At 38.4% G+C, this 21,081-nt stretch overlaps 1 protein-coding gene and 1 long non-coding RNA gene across 3 annotated transcripts in view; both read right to left on the reverse strand.

Annotated features, from left to right (window-relative positions):
- Nucleotides 1-20,438, reverse strand: part of LOC146767553 (uncharacterized) — a 158,036-nt gene extending 137,598 nt beyond the window's left edge. Inside the window, exon 1 of the long non-coding RNA XR_014954752.1 lies at nucleotides 1-20,438. This exon is cut by the window's left edge and continues 49,992 nt beyond it. This is a non-coding gene — a long non-coding RNA (uncharacterized LOC146767553).
- PPARGC1A (PPARG coactivator 1 alpha) overlaps nucleotides 1-21,081 on the reverse strand; it is a 361,917-nt gene that overhangs the window by 339,613 nt on the left and 1,223 nt on the right. The window lies entirely within an intron of this gene.

The raw sequence follows: 21,081 nt of genomic DNA on the forward strand, positions 1-21,081 counted from the left end.
TCAAATCCCAAAAAAAAAGTAGTGATTTGAATGGAACAATTCTAAAAGCAGGAAATGAAAAATGAGGTCCAATCTGCAACGCTCTGTCACTGTCATTTAGCCACAAGGGATCTACTTATTTGTACGTGGAACCAAGTGCTTAGCTGCTTGCACTGACCTCCCGAGTGGTAAACAAAGTTACCCAAATGTCACCAGATTATCTGTTGTCAAGCACACAATATTTTCCTCCTTTTCTAGTAGGAGAATATAAACTTGGTTAATCCAAAATTATCTTGGTTCTTTGTGTAACACTACATTGTCAAGTTCCTAATGCAGAGTTTACCTGCTATAAACATGTTGAGATTCTTTTAATTATTGGGGAAAAAAGAAAAAGAATATACATGCTGATTGGATTTTTTTGTATGCTACCAGATTATCAGACTGGGGTTGCAGTTTGTTTACAATAATCTGAAATTGAATCAAATAGATTCACTGCTTTGCCTTTTCACTTGTTCATATAAAAACTTTTGGAAAAGTCTGAATGGTTTTAGGATTTGCACATAGTTCATGACCCAAGGTGACCTTCTCCTGTCTGATTTGAGACTGCTTTCTCAGGAGCCAGACAGCATTTCTTCAGTACACAACTGTTGATATACATAAGATACCTCCTGTAAAGTTGGACACATTGTTTTAGAATAACACAGAAGTTCAAGTTGCAAAGGAATACACTAAACTACACAGTGTTTGTGAAATGCTGTGATTCATTGCTCTAAAGTATATATAACCACAAACAAATTATTCTTAGTCACTTTAATACTTCTCTGAGAGTACAGAGATCTCTTATTTCACCTGTTGTCCTACAACATCTCTACAACTTCACTTGCCTTACTGAGGCATTTATTATATTGACACAAGTCTTAGGCATACCACTGGTACAAGTAGATGCTGACTTAGTCTCCCGGCTCTGTCAAAGCTCTTTCCAAAAGAAGCTTGAGCAGCTCTAACACATTCCACAAGCAACTCCACTTATGCCAAGGAGAAAACAACTGCTATAAGCAGGACCAGCTTCTCAGGAACACAGGTCCCTCCCCTGTTTTCACAGCAGGACCAATACAGTAGAGAGATTAGAAATTACCGTTTCAATGTTTTCATGCACCTCCCTACCTGCCTGCACTCACCCATCATATCTTCTAGGATATTTGCAGGCTGAGCTCTATCAGACAGGTACTATCTCTCATTTGACATTTGTGCATGTCCCATTTTAAGAGGGTGCCCACGTATGCCTGGGTTTGTTACTTAAGGAAACAATACCACTAAGCAGAGCTGTGTTCATCCATGAAGGAGAAGACACTTTCTGCATTCTCCTACTTGAGGGATGACATCACTCTTATCCTTTATTTATCAACAGCTCAAATACTTTGTCTGTGTCTTTTTTATGTCCTTCTACATACCATCTCAGTGCCTAACACAAAACAGTCCAATACACTCTCCTAATTTGCTCTAGGTTACGTATCTGAACATGTTAGAAATGCAACAGTGCAGGCATTGTATAAGATATATGTCAGTATTTTCCAAACAACAACATAATTCACTGGTTTCCATATTTTTATTACACTTCTCTCCACAGGGACAGCAGAACTCGCTCTCCCAGTGGGAAAATAATTTCTGCTGTTGGACACCAGCAGCAGTTCTGGAATCTAACGCTAACAGCATTATCAATTTATGACTTTAGGAACGCTACCAGAATCTAGTAGTAGTGCCTCTAATATTACAGATGGCCCATTTGTCCATTTTTTCCACATGGCCCTTCGTGTCTTTTCTTACATCCTTATTAGTGTTTCATGAGAGCACTCACCTTCTCTCACATAACACAGCTTTTAAAAGGCTACAATTCCCACAGTGAACAAGCTGAAACCAACAAAAACAAACCCTGTTGTCTGCTCTTCCCCCACCAACCCCATGAAGATAGGCAGTCACCTCTCCTCTGAATAAGGGGTCTCAACTGAGCAACCCACACTCTCCACCTCGGTGTGCACAGCTCTGCCCTGTACCACACACATCATGCACGTACCAGTCCCACTGCAGGGTCCTCCGGGCAGCCACGCTTCCTGCCTGAACTGTGACACAACAAGGGAGGATAAAAAGAGAACCATTATGAAGGATATAAAAAAAATAAAAGCCTTCAGATCTCAGAACAACCACGTCAGCAACAGCACAAGTGAGAAACACGGCGCTCCTGTCTGCTTCGTAAGACAGGAGATGGAGCATGGTGATGAAGACAGCACACTCTGCTCCAGCCTCAGTGACCTGTAGCCACAGCTGCTGGCATTCCCTCACAGCAACACTTCAGCAATCAAATATCCAGGTGCAGGATGAAGATAAGAAAGGTGGAAGCACCCCCCTTTTGGGTGAGAGGTCTTCAAGCACCCTTTAAAACCAGTGACAGCCAGGCACATAAAAGCATTAGCTATTTGACCACATCCTGTAATACAGTTTGGTGCAATCTCAAGCATCCTTACATCACTTCTCTCTTGTGTCCTTACACAAGAAAACACAGCCACCAGGACAAGCCAGGTAACTTCCAGTCTCAACAGATATTCCAACAAAGAAGGGACAGTCTTCAATACAGAGTCTGAAAACATTTTTAAAAATTGCAGCATTTCATTGAAATAGCTCCACTACACACTGACAAGTGAAGGAAGTCTAACTCTCATACAGGCAGAGGGGTAGGTCCTCAGCAGAACTCAGCCAACTCCACCTACCTCAGCTGTACTCTGGCCTGATCACCAGATTTTAAACTCATTACAACTATTTTATAGTTCTGCTAGTTTGAAACAAACCATTTTATTTTTTAACTCTCTAAAAATGGTGACTTTTATTTTAAAATCTGTTCATGAATGAGAAACATTGTAACTATTCCTAATTTTACTCAAAATATTTAAAATTACTGCCATCCTTAATCATATTTAGTACAGCAAAAGGGAAAATATATAAAACCAGTTACTCAGAAAAAGAAGTATATATATTCTGTAGACTGCTCAACAAATTTAATTCAGATGTTTTATGACTGCTTTTACTTCAAGATTTGTGTATATATATGGAAATTACTGATGAAAGAATTGCATTTATGTTGCACTCAGGTGAAAGTCATGCTGTGACAAAAATGTGTGTTTCTTTATACATCAGAGAACTAGAATAATAGGCTATTATATGGGCAATATTTGATTTATGATTTAAATTACATTTATGATTTTCTTATTTTTTAATTCACTTGTTTTGGTTTTTTAACATGAGTCCTTGACTTAAAAGAGATTATATTAATAAGTACAATGCCTACCAAAACAAGGGTCTAGATCTCACTAATATGCTTTAAAGACATCTTAATCACTGAGCTAAGTGATTGTGCTAAGTGTGTTTTAAGTAATTTTAGTTTAATTTCTGATTTCTACAGGTAAATGGCACCAGGCTTTAGACACTTCAAAGAAGGTAGAAGTTTAGACAATACCTGAGAGCTTCTCAACATCCCTAATGTTTCATATTTCTAGTCTTTTTTCATACACAGTAAATTAAATTAAATATTCTCAACCACTTTAAATAAATAGATACAACACAATATGTTGACTGCTTGTGGCTGAAGTCAACAGAGACAACTCTGCCTCTCTGGAGACATGTAGTTCTGGTTTTGGCAACAAAATTTCCTGTGCCACCTTTTCTATGTGTCAGCCTAAATTTCTTCCTTAAGTAATCCAAAAGGGAAGAGATAGTGAGTAACAAAAGGACAGGAGGAAACGTAATCCTGCAAACCTGAAGGATCCTTTCAGTTTTGAAAAGGGTTATTAAGGCTCTGGAATTAGCTCAATAAGAGCATCGGGCTAATAATGCCAAGGTCACAGGCTTGATCCCTGATCTCTGAAGAGCTGGACTTGATGATCCTTGTGGGTTCCTTCCAACTCAGAATGTTCTGTGCTTCTGTAATACAGAGTTCTTCAAGTTCACAATGAAAACACCGTCCCACTTTCATATGTGCAGCAAATTTGCTGACAGAGAAACATGTCTGCTTTTTAAATAATGAAAATGTCTTCAACATGTTCCTGTCACTGGAAATCACTTCTTGCAGAAGCCGTTGTCAAAATCTACCCACATGGAGACTGGATGTAGTAAGGTGGGAGTACAGGAGAGAAAAGAATATAAAAGCACTCATTAACCTAAAAGGAATAAATGGATATATTTTAAGTCTTTTAAACTAAACACTTTTACTTCTGTTAATCCAACATGTCCACTCAACAAACAAGACAGAATACTGAAAAATATGGAAGTATGAGAATTTTGGAATTAAAAATTAATTTTAATGTCAGCATCAGAAGCAAACTCTTGTTTGCCAGATTAAATCAGAAAACACTGCATATCCCCACAGTATTCAATATATGTGTGTATATACATATATATATACACACACAGATCTGCCCAAAAAAATAAGTGTAGAAGTACGAAACTGTGTATGGAAAAAGTGGACAGACATAAAGCAGCTGAAGCTGAAAACATCAGCATCCCATACTGATGATATAGTAAACCAGCAGAGGAGACAGAGCAACCCTGAATTATGAAGGTGCAAATATGCATTTGAAGCCAAAGTTTGAGAATGAGAGGGAGAAGGACCAGGTTTTGTCTTTGTCCAGCTACAAAGGGGGAGGGTTCCCCAGTTGTAAAGTGTATTTTGCAACACATCAGGTAGGTTTCATGCAGAAGAAAAAAAGCAATCTTGGTAAGAAAATATGACAGAACTAAAGCAAGTTAATTATTTGCCCAGGGCAGAGAACATATCAACTTCTGTAATTCAGTAAGTCTCATTATGTTAGAGCCTGCCTTGATCCAGAAGCCAAGAAATTATGTGATTTGTCTTTTCTTATTTCAATTTCTAACATTCCTGGTCACACAGAAAATTGAAAAAGCAAGCCCAGCAGTTCAAAATCCTGAAAACAATATTAAAAAGTCCTCAAAAGTCATTAGAGACATCATGATTTTAAACAAGCTGATTTTAGACTGCTGATTTATTAAAAGCGAACCATGGTTTTATCTGCTTTCTGAATGAATCATAGCTATTTATGAAGACACTGAAAGCTGCTGAGCAACAGGAAGAAGAGCCAACAGTGAGGCAGACACAAAAGACCCAACCACCAATGAATCATCTCAAGGTATCCCCAATGCACGTAATTATCATACCCATTAAGCAACATTCACTGTAATTAAGTATTGTTTGGCTTAAATCAGTTACCTGGAATGTCTTCTGATCAGCCCTGTTCCAATTAAGTGGCACTTACTTATTACCCTAATCATGCAGTATCAGTTCAAAGCAGCATAGTACAGCTTCACCTTGAAAACAATCAGCCTAACATTTGGCAACCAAAAGCAAGAGCCCTTGAGTTCCCAAATGACAGAAAACTTATAAGTATAAAGCATCACTACATTGTCTTCTCTGATTTGATTTTATTTCCAAAATTCTCCTCACATAATTCTTAGAGCTGCTACCAGTTGAAGACAACCTGTTTAAAAACAAAAGAGAGATTAAACACATACTAAATGCCACATATTGTGCTATTCCTGAAGTTGCTAGGGAGAACAAGAAATACAGAATCAGCAGGAAATGCTTAAAACTCTCACAGAATCATGCAATCATTTAGGCTGGGAAAGACCATTAAGATCACCAAGTCTAACTACTAACCTAGCACTGTCAAGTCCGCCAATAAATCATGTCCCTAAGCACCATCCACACATCTTTTAAATATTTCTAGGGATAGTTACTCAAGCACTTCCCCTGGAAGCCTGCTCCAATGGTTAATAACCCTACCATTTCAGTTTAATTTAGAAAAATGGAAATTCCTGCACTCTCCTCTACCAGAGCACTGACTATACATGACTCTTTTAAACATGTTTTGCCACTCTTCAAGTTAACTCTAAGTTAAGTTACTTTTATGAATGTATATCTCTTCTGTTTCAGAGAATTAGGTCTTTTTGCTTATTTGAAACCTATGTGCTTCTCAATATAAAAGTAGTCATCTCTCTTACATTAAGAACTTCATTAAGTCACCCATATGAAAGTTATTGTAGAAAATGTTGTAGATGGAACTTCTAATGCTTCACAGTGGAGTACTTAGGGTTACTACACAGACAAATACATCTAAATTAACATAAATTAAGCATTTCAATGTGTACATTTATTTTGGCTTTAAGCTAGGTTAACAATTTTTTAAGATTTGAAAACCCTGGACCTGTCAGCAACCCTTTTTCCTTCAGGAAATGTAAGTCCATGAGCCAGCCGTGCCCTTGTGGCCAGGAAGGCCAATGGGATCCTGGGGTGCACTGGGAAAAATGTGGCCAGCAGTCCAAGAGAGGTGATCCTGCCCCTCTACGTGGCTCCACCGAGGCCAAGGGAGTGTTGTCCCCCATTCTGGGCTTCTTCATACAAGAAAGACAAGGAGCTACTGGAGAGTGTCCAGTGGATGCCACAAAGGCAATGAGGGGTCTGGAGCATCTCTCTTCTGAGAAGAGACTGCAGGAGCTGGGCCTATTTTGTTGGGAGAAGAGAAGAGACTGAGAGGAGATCTCATCAATACACACAAGTATCTCCAAGGTGGGTGCCAAGAGGATGGTGCCAGACTCTTTGCTGTGGTTCCCAGCAGCAGGACAAGGAGCAATGGCCATAAACTAAACCACATGTTCCACCTCAACATGAGGAAGAACATTACATAGAGGGTGCCAGAGCACTGGAAAAGACTGCCCAAAGACTCCATCTCTGGAGACATTCAAAACCCATTGGATGAGCTCCTGTGTCACCTGTCCTAGGTGACCCTGCCTTGGCAGGGGGGCTGGACTAGATGATCTCCAGAGGTCCTTTCCAACCCTAATGATGCTGTGCTCCTATGATCTGGCCAGCAGACAGGAGGAAGGCACACTGACACACTTGCCAGCCTGTAGTAACTAATCCACTAGAAGACTGAAGTGTGACCTGTGTTGCCTCTGTTGTTTGAGCTAGTTAATTTTAAACTATCTCAAATGCTCCTACACAGCACTATGTATTTTAGGAGAATTTTATTAAAGTCTGAAAGGCACCTTACTTCTCACATTCATGCACCTTCAGAAAAAAAGCCTCTGACAAATGTTACCCTAAGTCCTCTGGGCTCAGCATTCAATCCAGTCATCACTGACAAATCAAAACTCTTGGTGGTCACTGACAGTTTACAGGGAATTATTTCAGGCTGTTTTATCTCATGTAAGTTTCACACAGATATCAGGACAGGCCTGTTCCAGTGTTCAGTTTCAGCTTATAAAAATCTGCTAGCAAAATATATGTCATCAAATCAGATTGGGAAACAGAGCCCTGCACTGTAGAACTACATAAGAAACTGACCATGCTAGGTTTGTTTCCAAAAAACTTATACAGCAGTCTATGTAAGTTTTCAAAGTCCTGCCTGTGATTTACAAACATCATAAGCATACATTATTAAAGAGACATCAATTTCTGTGACTCCTGGCAATTCTCTGCATAATCCAGCCTAGCAAGGTTCCCATACAGTTTTTCCTGAAATGTGGTTGCAAGCTGTCTTCACACATTAAATATCAGAGGCATGCATATCAAGAGACATAGATTCTTGTTAAGATTTGGTTGCTCAAAAAGCTAAGAAACTAAAAAATTAGCTGCTGAAATCCCTATTTACGATCTCTAAAGCCAAGCTTCAAAAACCTGATCACTCAAAATCATTACTTCCTTGCAAATGGGCAGGGGAAAAAATAAAAATCACAACCTCAACACACATCTGCAGAAAAGTGATTCCCTATCTATAGCTCTTCAGTAAGGAAAAATCCACATCTACTGAAAAAAAGAAGCTCCCAATGTTTTCATCTCAAATATTTCCCAGCAAAAGCTCCTCATTCTTATTTACATAGTACCTCTCCCAGTTTAGTGCTTTTACATCAAACAGGCTGAATTCAGTAAGCCTCTTGAGGCTGCAGCTGACCCAGGCTACCACCCCTACAGACCTCTAGTTGCTCACCATCACTTCTGGATGATCACCCAGCATGACAGCACATCACCACTCTGCCCAAGCTCTTTCAAAATAAACACAGGTTTGCTCGCTGTTGTAAGGATTCGTAACAGTAAAATTTTTTCAATGTTCTATTAGTTTAGGTCATTTTAAAAGAACCATGTTAGGGAGCAAATGAGTGAGCAGTTAAGCTTGACAATTTGGATGGAGAGCCTTCTGTCCCAAAGTCACACTAACACAATGGGGCAGCAAAGGTGAGCAACGTGCACAGAAACTTCCTTAGCACACCTGACTGCAGATTACACCACGCTGAAACCACTACATGCAATCACTGATGCTAAAACACATGGATTTGACTCTTCCTTGCTTGCTTGCTCTTCAGCTTATTTGGATAAAATAAATACTAAGTTGCAGACCAATTCACAGAAAATGTAACATATGGACAGGGTGGTAGGATATATCCTGGACAGTCATGACTTAGTTAACTCAGCAAGTATTGACATACACAACTTACTCAATGTGAGCTCTCATTGTGATACTGCAGCAAAAAATGAATTCGAACCTTGAACATAACAAAGAGGAACAAGTAAATTAATTATCTCTGTAGCACTGACAACATTGTAGAGACCAATACTGAATATCTTGCGCTTCTGGCATCTGATTTTCTGGAAGGGAAATCAAAAAATTGGAAGGAAAACAGAGAAGTTATGCAAACGTACTTGATGTCTGCAAAAAACTTCCTCAGGTAAGAGTCTTAAAGAGGTCACTTTGATTAGCTTAAAAAAAAGATTACACCCTGGTGTCTTGAGTAAAAGTACTTTTTGTAGGTAGAAACAAAAACATACTGAAAGGCTTCCCAACCTACCAAGTCAAGTCATAAATAGAACTTTTGCCTAGAAAATTAATTCTGAGCAACTCTAATGAAAACCAGAACTTGCTAAAGACAGCGAACAATCAGAATGATTAACCAATACAGTAAGTAGCAAAAGCTTTACTGAATGCTCAATGTCTTCCTTCAGAAAAATACTTATATTTTGTAAAATATTTTGGTCAAATCAAATTCACACTAAGCACAGTTTTCAATTCAATAGAGAGATAACTGAATAGTAAGTTATGACTGAATCACCTGGTCAAACTCTGGCTACATCTGTGGCTTTATGAAATCATATTATTCTCAAAACCAAATCTCTTCCATTTCCTCTACACATGCAAATGTGAAACATGCAAATTACAAACATGATCTTAATTCTTTAAAAGACATCTTTAATTTGCTGTATATTTTACGGCTGAAGACAAAACAGCTAAAGAATTTACCACCTTAGCTACCTTGGTTATATCATTTCACTCAGACAGTGTTATCTCCTTGTCTCCCACACAAGAGTCATGCTGTTATCAAAGTCTTTCTCGCTAAACAATTATTTCCTTTTATGATTTCTTCTGGCTGGTCAAAGATAAGGGCTTACACTGAGGCTGATTAGTGATGCAAACAAATAGGAGTAATACTAGAACAGATATAACTAAGCTGAAGTAATCAGCACTATTAATAACCTTTTGATTTCTAATCAAATACAGCTCTGACTTTTGCTGCCACTTTGCTTTACATCTTCTAAACCACAAAAGAATTAGTATTTTATAAAATATTCTCAATATGCCAGTCCTTTTATTCTCTTGTTTGCTTTTTGTCTTATACTTAATAATCTTCATTTAGAAAAAATAAAAATAACAAATCTATTTTTAAAAAATTCTATACTTTATACTGCCTTTCCTGGTAACAAGATTTAATTATATATTGCAGTATGAAATTCTGCAATTTTTAAAATCTAATAACATTTCTGAAGAGAGTAAAATCACATTTCTTCATATTTGCATTAAAAAAGAACCCAGCAAAAAGACAAAAAACCAACAAAACAACTACCCTTGAGACACACAACTGTGGCAAAACCCAGTTCATACAGTTAACATATGGCAAAATTACATCCAAAAATAGGAAGCTAACATGTTAGGTCTTAGAAATCTGCACTGCAGGTAGCATTGCCACATCCTTTCATAATCCTGTGCAACTACTAATCCAACAGATGCTCATTCTGCTCAAGTAATGGGCAATGTCCCTTACAGAAAACACCTAAAACCACTAGAAATACATCATTTCCTCATCCTCTGCAAATCCTGGTAGGTAACACACTCTTCCAAACAGGCAAAGTCTTTCACTGGGACTCTGTAAGAGGGATTACATCCAAAGCACCAAGTAAACCCTATAGTTCAATCTACTCATAGGAGAAGCTCAGTGGTTTCACAGTCACATATGTTTGTGATCTCCACCGGCATAGTTATTTTAGAATGGTCTCTCCATTATCTTTCCAAATATTCTTTTTTCCCCATGCAGAACACAAAAAAAAAAAAAAAAAAAAAAAAAAACAAAAAAAAAAAACCAAAAAAAAACAACAAAAAAAACTCGCAGCAAAATATTTGTATAACAATCTTTTTATTTTCTTGCTTGCATTGCTATTTTACAGTTGCAATACTCTTAGAAAAGTTGAATGCTGCTCAATGAATTTATAGTTCATTCAGACATAAAGGTTTAGTGGTAATTCCAGAGACACTTCTGTACACTTGGGGTGTCATTGCTCCATACATCATGCAGCCCCAACATGTGCACAGGGACATCCTTGCTTCAGGATGCTCTAATGAACAGATTTCCATTTCATATGACACTTACTTGCAACAAGAGTAACAGAAATTAAACAAGTTTGCTTGATTAATTTTTGACAGCAATTTTTGTAATTTATCAAATTTAATTTTTTTAACTAATTTTAACAGCAATTGCCGCTGTTTGGTTTTTTCCATCTTTGCCATTTATTTTATGTAACAATCAAGAACAAGAAGAATCAGAAAGAAATCACAACACTGAAACTTTCTTCACATGAAAAGCTCTCTTTTCCACAAAACTGGATTGTCTACCGGCAGACTTAAAAATCGACAGACATCAATGTTAAAGGTAAAGTGACTACAAAAAACACAAAAGGGAAAATAGTATCTGAAACGTGGTAAATATTTTCCAGTTTTCACCTAAAGAATTCCTTTCAGAGATGAAAGTCAAAGATGAAGAAAACAAAACATTTTGTGAGATGTGTGTTAAATGTTGGCCCATACAGATTTGAAAAGACTGAGCATCCTTATAAAATGGCAGGATAGCAATAATCGCGGATATTCCCAAAATTTTCTTTATTATGTTGTTTGATTACATCTGTCCAAGTTCGTGTTCATAAAAACACCCAATTTCTTTTCCAAAGGTATCCTCTAACCTCACAGTAAATAAATTTAAAAATAAAGTATTAATAAAAAAAAAAAATAACCAATTCATAAATGATCCCTAATTAACTTTACTTCCCAAAAAAGCCACACATCTGTTTTCACAGTTGGACATGATTCAACCACTGGTAACCAGAAAAAAGCCCCAGCATGTTAAAATATTCTAGCCAAAAACTGACACTCCAGCAAAGATGGCTACTATGCCAGCACAATCTGAGCAGCTGTTAGGACAACCTTTATTTATACTGAAAGGGCATGAGACATCCTGATGCTATTACTATTAAACCAGCCAATCTTATTGCAAAGACACCACTGGTTGAAAATGGACAATGCAAAAGCACAACATGCATTTTACCAATCAAGCAGATTATAATTATGTGAGAACAGTGATGTATAATAATCCACTCTCTACCCACTTTTCCACAACAGACTCTGCAGGGCTCAGCTTCTAGAAAAAAATTCTTTGTAAATTATTTTTAATACAGCTGTTATTATGAGCATCAGAAAAATCAATTAACAATGCTACCCTAACTCTTTAGGGAAAAAAAAGGACTTAGATAAATAGAAAAAGATTATGCTATTTCTTTTACAGCATTATTCTTATTCTGTAAGTGACATCAAAGAGCCACAACCCCCTCCTCTTTTTTTCCCTCCTCTTTTGGCTTTGACATCACACAGAGAGAAAAGTATTCCTTTCACTGTCTCTTGTATAGCTGGAGAATCCAAGCTCTGCATATTGTTATCACTTTCTATCCTTGAATATGAATTATTTTAATCCTCCAGCAATTAACAGTCTATTGGATTAAAAAAAAAAAAAGGCTGGGAGTGCAACCTTACTTTTGTTTTGCTAATTTATTTGGGCAATAGTTCATTTTCTTATTGTTTCAGTGTGCGCATGTCCTACTTAAAATCTTTTTTTGTTACCCTGTTTTCAGCCATCTTTTTTTTCCTTTTCTTTAAACCTGGAGTTTCCCACTCTCAAGTATATTTCATGGAAGGCTTTCTGTAGTAATTTTGCATTTTAGAGCACCACCTATTCATTTAAGCACACAGCTTTTTGGTTGGGAGAAAAGTAATAATCTTATTTGTAAAACCGTTTTAAAAATAAGTTTTTCTAAACTTCCACAGAAGAATTGGCAGGTTTTCTTCACCATAACAAGGTCTCCTTGATCTCATTGCTTTCTTGCTCCCACCACCATAATTACCATCGATACATGTAATGTATTCAAAGCATGCCAAGTTCTTGACAAGCAAGATGGAAGCAAAGTTCTCTGTCCTCAAGATACAGCTGTTTAAGGCCCTAATCCGATACACCACACATCCATTTTAAACCTGTAAGCAGTTCCCTTGACTTCCAAGTGTTTACTGTTGAGCAATTAAGTGGTCTGCTGGATCAAGGCCTAAGCAAAGTGAGACATGGAGGTAGCAGGCAGATATAATAAGAAGCATCATGAATGACAAGTCAAAGTTTAGCAGATATATCAATTCACAATGTGCTGTTTGACTCAAATAAATATAATTTACAAAAGAAACACAAAGGAAATGGTTGAAGTAAATTATCTTGTTGGAGTGAGTTTGTGAGTTTTACAACCCAAATAAACCTCTGACAGTGTGAATTGCTCAGTCCAGGGAGCCTGTGACAACTGTGGATATGTTTTATGAAGCTATGCACACATTCCTAAAATGAAGTTCAATCAAATTTTTAGGAATTATTACACCAGATATACATTCTAGGCTGTTGCTGTTCAATTACAAACTCCCGCACTAGCCTTCAAAAGTTCACTGCAAACAGGCAGTATCATAACACTGACCTGCTCTAGACCAAGTCAGTTTGCTCTGTAAGACAAAAAGAAGGGCCAAACAAATAAACAGACAGTCAAAATGAGAAGGCGAGGAAATTTTTACAACCAACAGCTGCCTCAAAAATAAAATTAGGAAAAAGCTCCATCTTAATCAGCTCCACAGTCTCAAAAGAAAGCTAAAAGGCTGAATATAGAACCCTCAATTGCAAGCTATACTATTACCATTCTGTCTTTTTTTTTTCCCTTAGTTACTTCAATGTTTGTAGAGTGAAGCAAATAAGAAAATACATCATTAATCTTTTTTCAATTATTAGAAGAATAAAAAGTTATTGTTCATCTAATCTACAGACTGATCCAAGTATGGCAGCAGACACCAACCTAAAGAAACAAGCAACAGATGAATAGAGTGAAATGCAGCAGAGTGATGAATGGGGTTTTAGTCAGTTTGTTCCACAGTTTTTCAAGTGCAAAATAAGATTACCCATTTTTAATAATTAGGCAACAATGGCTTTCAAGACACCAGGTAGATGAAAACCTACATGATCTTCCTCAATGGTCTCATGACTTCAATGAGTCAAAGGGGAAAGCATGAGATAGCAAAAAGTGTTTGTTCAGGGAACCAACCCAGGAAGCATCAAATCCAACATCAGTAATAAACAAAAAGAGGTGGTATTAATGGTAAATAGGGAAAAACTAAATTATAGAAAGGCTTTAAAAGGACAAGAGTCATAAAGTCTAAAGTACGAAATGAGACAGTATGTACTTCAATTTGTATTTTTAAGTAAGGGTAAGCGAGTAGGTAGGGGCAGTCAAGACATGTACAATCAGGGCTTATACTGTATACAGAATGGATGGATATATTGGGGTTACTGGGGATGACTGTGAGAAAAAGGCTGATTTATTCACAGTGACAGGAAATTATGTAGGTGGTAACTTTAGGGTCAGAGCTTTAGTAGATCAGAAATAAACAAATGTGCAAGCCAGTATGTAGGAAATCATCAGAATTTAGAAACAGCCTCTATGAAAGGAAGGGGTTGAAAATGACACTTGGATTATATCCTTTAGTGATGTGAGGAAAGTCTCTGCAATGGGAAGAGACTGAGTGTGATTCCAAACTGTTTCTCACACTGATTTTGTCTGTGGATTGGTATTTCTCCAAGCATGAATAACTCTGTATAATACAGAACAGATCACATCAACTGACAGTGGAAAACTTTCTTTGTAAAATTCACACTAGGAAACTCATTAAAGTACAAGATATTACCTCCCCCTACAGTAGAGACTGACAGCATTCACTCATTCTAGCAACTGTAATAATGTCTCTTCTCTTCTTTATTCTTCTAATAACCAGAACATAGATCATGAGGTCAAAAGTGGCAGAAAAAATTTCATCACCTTCAGCAGGCTTTGCATATAGCCTACAACACTTACTCTTAATTCTTCCCTCCTCCACAATTTCAATCTTAATCTGCTAATTCCATAGTATTGTGAAACTCTAATCAGCAGCAGCAGTATGATTTGTGGTTCAGTGCTACCCTTCTGGAACATTTGTACAGGTGAACATAACAGTAAAAGCATGAAAAAAGCTTCACACAGGGACAACAGAGGGAATCTACAGTTTAAAAATTCCATATATTTTCTGGCAAGTATTTGTAAGGGGGATGATTAAATATTCTATATGCAATTAGCAAATTGTCAATAGAATTCAATAAATATTGTTTAAAAAAACTCTAATTATTTGTTACAATAACCACCAACTATTGCCATTTTGTTTGTGAAGGTTTGTAAACTACTTCCATTTGAGAAGTAATTGATTCCATTTTTATCATTTGCTCAAGTTTATGTGGTTGTTCACATCCAAAGAGATGATAACATCTATTTGCAGCAAATTATACATTAAATTCCTCATTCAAAAGCTGTAATGGAAAACAAAATGCTAATTTGTGCTGTAAACGGAAGTACAGAATCATAATCACTCATTGTTAACATTAGGAACTAAATTGCTCTTGCAAATCATAAAATGGGTTAAAAATGTGGAGAGCTTTTGCAAGCCAAAGTACCAGTGCCTCTGATTCACTCCTGTTATACTACAAGTGATGAAACTAACCTTTCCTCTTCATGCCAGCACAACTACCCCTTTTTGAGGGAAAGAATAATGGCCTTATGATTGCAACATAAGGGTGCATGCCAGGTGACCTGTTCTATCCACAAGTCTCCAACCAGCTTCCCCAAATATGGGCTTCCATGCACCCTCAGCTGGACAAACTCAAGTGGATGCAGGAACTGTCTACACAAGCAAGTACTGTAGAACTGTAAAACTGGAAGAGTCAGAGAGCTGGTGCCAAGGATCCGACGTCGACACTGCACACTCTGCACCACGCACTTCAAGGTACGGTTGGATTATTTAACTTCACCCTAGATCTGATCTCATCTCATTAGCTGAATATAAATGTGTAGCTCAAATTCACCAGGGGTACACCTGGAACACATCTCACAGTCCAGTTTTATCCAAAAGGAATTCTGATCAGTTGCAATGAGATCAGCCTACAACACTAACCAAAGCACGGCAGTGTTGGGATAAATGCAGCACACTTCTGCCTTCAAGAAAAGTGCTAGCGTAGACACACCTCTCATCATTTTGGGTCACAGTGAGTTCACGTGGAACCGCAAATACCCAATTTCTCCTTCCAAAATTAGCACCAGTGTCACAAGTGCTATAACCAGAGCAAGGGTCACTCTCCTATTAATCTGTCTTCACCTTAATTTTACCTTTAGAGAGCAGACAGTAACACACAGCTATGTAGCAGAAGGAGAATCTTAACTCCACTTGTAGAGAACACAGAGCCTAAGACAAAAAATACTGTAGAATTATTTTGCTTCTGTCCTTTTTAGCAGTTTTACAGTTCTATAAGTTTTAAATGTACAAGGAGTTTTGCTCACACAGCAGACAGACACATCATAGGAAATTAAAAAACCACCGACACATTAGGACTGTGCACCTGCTCTTCCACATTTCATTAAGCCTCTACACCTAAATGTACGTCAGGTTCTCTCCTACGTGCATCCGTTGTGCTGGTATCCCTCAGTGATACCTTCTGGTCATGGCGAGACAACCTGGATCACAAGCATCCACACCGCCTCAGGAAAAAAACAATAAAAAGCCCATTAACTTTTGGTAAGTCAGATCAGATCATTATAATCTAAATTGTAAGTGCCAGATAATATGTAAAAAAAACATGTAAATGTTTGTAAATAAACTGCTATTGTTATCAAGGCTTTCCTAGCTTATATTGTATAACTCAAATCCATGTAAAATAGCTGATTTGCCAGTCTTTTCTGTTATTAGTATTAAAAAAAAATATAATTATGTTATCAAGAAATGAAAATTGCCTTTTAGGTGACCAAAAGAAAGTTCCTCTTCTTCATGTAGTAAATCATTTTACTGCTGCCCTTTTATATTTAATACCCTTCTGCAGTACCCATTTATCTCTACACTAGCACAGTGTACACATTGATTTCCTATGGTCTCTCTGGAAGAAGGTTCTGCTTCCCTGATGATGAGTACAAAGGGTGGATGACCCCATTCTCATTCCAATGCAAACCCTGCACTTTTACATTTCTGCTTAGACCACATGAACATTTGACCAGCTAAGAACTCCCTGCCCTCTTCCTTCAGAACACATTGCTAGAACTACTGACATTCTCTCCTGAACAAAACTGTATTTTTGAAAATCCCATCTTATGTATAAAGCACTGAACAGCATTAGATCATCGCAGCCATAACTGTAACTCACAATCTGCACATGAGGTTTTTCCTCTAAAATTAGATACAACAATAATATCTTGCCCATTTTCTGCACATTCTTTAAAGTTGTGCTATTGTGCTCTTCTGTGTAACTATTCAGTTGCTCTTTTCTGGGGCATGAAGAAATGCTTCATTCCTAGTTTGAACCACGCTTTTTTTGTTAGATGAATCTGCCATCAGAATACACTTTTCAAAGTTACTGTGTTGGATGAGCAATTTAGGCATTAATCTCTGAAAGAAAAGGAATCATGTTTAACAACATTTTTAATAAAGTCCATTACCTGTTTTTAATAAACTACATCTTTCTCATTATCCTCTCATTTATCTTTTGCTGGGATGTCAAGAAAATAGGTGTCTTCAGTTTCACTTTCATTTTTACTGCTATTTTTTCAGGTTTGTGCACGAACACCCTTTGGAGTCAGGAAAACTTCAAATCCAGGATTCAGTCTTTTTTAAAATTTCAAAGTATTTTCTGTTAATACTAAACCAGGATTGCATTTTTTTTTTTCTTCACTAATTTAGTTTTGACAGCCTTCTTTTAATTGGCACAGATGTTACAGGCTCTGTTAAAATGTAGCTTCAGCTGAATGATGGTATTATTCCATTGGTTTTCACCACTAAATAATATACAACTATTAACTCTTTTTCCATTTAAGAAAAACATCTTCAAAAACCACACAGTGCACTATCCAATCTTGTACAGATTGGTATCTTTCATTCACAGACATACTCAGTATATGCTATACACGTGCAGGGCATTAACACAAATTAATTAGCATGTTTCCAAAACTGCGTAGATTTCATGTTCCACTACTCAAATAACATTAAAGAAAAAAAAAAAAAAAAAAAAAAAAAAAAAAGAAAACATGGGAAAAAAAAGTTAAGTCAAAAAGTCTATTTTGGCTGATTTCCCCTGAGAATTGGCGACTGGTCATGCTCTAAGTAAAAGAACAAAAATGCATAAAGGCAATATACTACACTCGGTTCAACTCCCCAAAAATACTGGCAGAAAGCTACACTAGGGCACTTCTGTCCCTGCTCATGTAAAGACAAAGAGGCAACCCACAAGGTTGGCTCTTAGCTTCATCTTTCACTGACTTAATAATACCTACAGAACATATTTGCCCAAGTATGTTGTATAATGTACTGCTATGTTTGAAAACAGGACAAAGAAAATGGTGCTAGTTACTAAGTTCACAGCTGAAAGTTGCAGGGAAAAATCTCTGAAATAATGGCATCAATCAGACAGCATACTCCTCATTTTACTTCTATACTGCATGGATTTTGATGTCAAAAGAAGTATCCGGATTTATGTGTTAGTCATAGAATTTCATTCACAAACTACATTTCAAATTATTTTCAAGCACTTCCCCACCACATAGATTAGTAACACAGCAACATATCCAATTCTTAACTGGAGAATGAAAAATAATTAATACAAATAATGCTGCCAGTTAGCACAGACAGGTTATGCCGAGAAATATTATTGCTCTTGCAAGGCTGAATACTCCTTGCAGCACTTATAAATAGCTGTTATTTACTCATGACTACTAATTAAGAAACAGATGTAAAGAAAATTTCCAGAAGACACACTCAGGAAGGTTCTGGAAAAAATAAAAAAACAGAAGTAGAGTGACAGCCTAAAAATGAAGAAAACAGAATAAGTCAACAGGAAATCTGATGGATATTCCTTCATCTCAGTTTTATACACGCTGGCAAGACAACACAGGTAAGTTTATGCAACCATAGTTCAAAGTTCTTAGGATTTAAGTCTACAAGTTTGACTACTGTGTAATTCAGCATAATGGTTAAATCTCTGTACCACAATAACTATAAAAAAAGACAACAAGCTTCAGGAGAACACTCAATCTCTTTGAAGTTATCCTTAATAATGTGAAGTCTTATTTGTAGCTAATATGGAGCCTTATATTCTGGAAGACTAAAAAACTGAGTCAAAACAGACTTCATAAAGTTTCTAGACATGATTTCTCCATTACAAGCATTTTTGTGATGCACTTTGAAATTTAATATGCAGTGGAAAAGCTCCTTCCATGCATCTATGCTTGTGCTTAAAAACGAACTGCAATAATGCACCAAAAATATAAATGTTGAAACACAACTCTCAAACTCCCTGAATTATAAAGTAAACATCATGTCTGTCTTTTCACAGCTGCCAGACAGCATATTATGCTTCTAGAAGTCACTGTTCTCTTTAACCTGACTGGTTCCATTGTTGAGTTGTATTCTGATTACCTATACTCTCATTAAAGCCTTGAGATGCCAGGAAAAGATTCTTTTAGTAAGCTATGGCTGAGCCACTATTGATATTATACAAGGGATCCTTTTACCTCGTATAAGATGTTGAGAGTGCATCATATTGATTTGGAATAAAAAACTATTTTTCCAGTAGTCAACCCATCTTCTCATCTCAGCACTTTTTTTTTAAGTTTTTCTGTTTGCTGTTTTGTTTTAAACATTTCGGCTATGTTGCTAAATTTAGCAAGAGGGTTTAAAAGCTTTTTTTATTTTTTTAAACTCAATTCAGGTAAAAACAAACAAACACGAATATGGCTGACAGTCAAGTCTGAGCCAAGTCTGCCTTTTTTAAGTGCTAAAACTTGTAAGAAAAATGTATTTGCAGCAAAATCCCATATTCATTTTGATTTCATATTCAGACTAACATCTACCGCTAATCCTCAGCTGATGAATTTGACTGATATAAATGGTAACGTAATACGCAAAAGATGAAAATAGAAAGGAGCCTTGAGCACCAGAAAGAATATGTGTCTTAAAAATTCTTCTCATCTTCACCCTGGAAGCTCTTGCAAGCTCATCTGTTCGTCCGTTGTAATGCTATGTAATGATTACACCTTCTCCTTCGAAGCACCTTTCCTAATCATGCATATTTAATTCAACTTTGTGTATATATCCTACAGTTTATATAGTCCTGCTATAAATAGACCTTCTGCATTCTGAATTATCTCCCGCGTTTTCCCTTAGATACAGTTCAACACTGGTATTTAGAACAGATCAACTCTGGATTTGCCAGCAATTCTTCCTGCTTCCATTGTGATAAAGCTTGCTCTCCTGAAAGGGGATGTAAGGGAACCTATCATTTCACAATGACATTCTTCCACCGAACTGTTTCGCTACAGAACGAAACTAACTTTAGATAAAGAAGCTGGTTTAAACCTGATTTTATTGTCTGCGTTCCTAAGCGTTTTCCCTTTCTGATGGTTTCAAAGGAGTAACTGCCTGCCTTTTGTACCAGGTATGAGCCCTTCTTAAATCCCAGCGACTTGCACGGGCTCGCATCTAGCAGGACGACGACAATGCACGTTCTGTGTTCATATAAGCACACGGGCACCGGTGTGTGCCCTCGGTACGTGCAGAGGAACACACGCCCGAGCGGGCTCGGGAGCACCGGCCACCACGAGCCACTGCGAGCGGCGAGCGCGGCGCCAACTCCCGCCGAGGCGGCCCCGGCCACGCCGGGCCCGCGGCCCGGGCAGCCCCGCCGCGCTTCCGAGCGGCGGCCCCGGCCGCGCCCTCCCGGCCCCGCACGGACCGGCCGAGCGCCGCCGTCTCCGCGCACCCGCCGGCCGCGGGGCTGCCACAGCGGCTGCGGATGGCTTCGCCGAGCCACAGGGGCGACGGCGTTTCAGCGCTGGCTCTACGCTTGCTGCGCGTCTGGTCCCCACACGAGCCCCCCTCTCCTCGGCGCACGCCAGCCTGACCTGCTCCCCGCCGGGAAGGCTCTCCCGGCCGGGGCGGCACACCCGGCAGGCAGCTGCGCCGCGCACGGAGCGGGCGCCTGCCGCGATGGGCCCGGCGGGGTCCGCTCGCACCCGGGACACAGAGAGAGATACGTCTTTATTTATTCAGCCGCCTCGGACAGAGCAGGCTGTCAGCGCTTCGGAGCCCCACCGCCCCGCTCCTCGCCGCTCGGCTTTTGCAACTCCTGGAGCAGGGAAGCGCGCGCGGCTTCTCCCTGCCTCGCCGTGAGGCGTAACCTCAGACTGTTACCCGCTAGTTTGGGGGTGTCAGTCTCCTGAAAACTGAGGTCGTTTTCCCCTGAGCCCAGCGGGCTCTGTCCCCCGCAGGGAGGAAGCGGGGAGGTGACCCCCCTGCCCCGGCTCCCCCGGTC

The sequence above is a fragment of the Lonchura striata genome, chromosome 4 (assembly GCF_050655825.1).
Source record: "Lonchura striata isolate lonStrDom1 chromosome 4, ASM5065582v1, whole genome shotgun sequence".
NCBI lineage: Eukaryota > Metazoa > Chordata > Aves > Passeriformes > Estrildidae > Lonchura > Lonchura striata.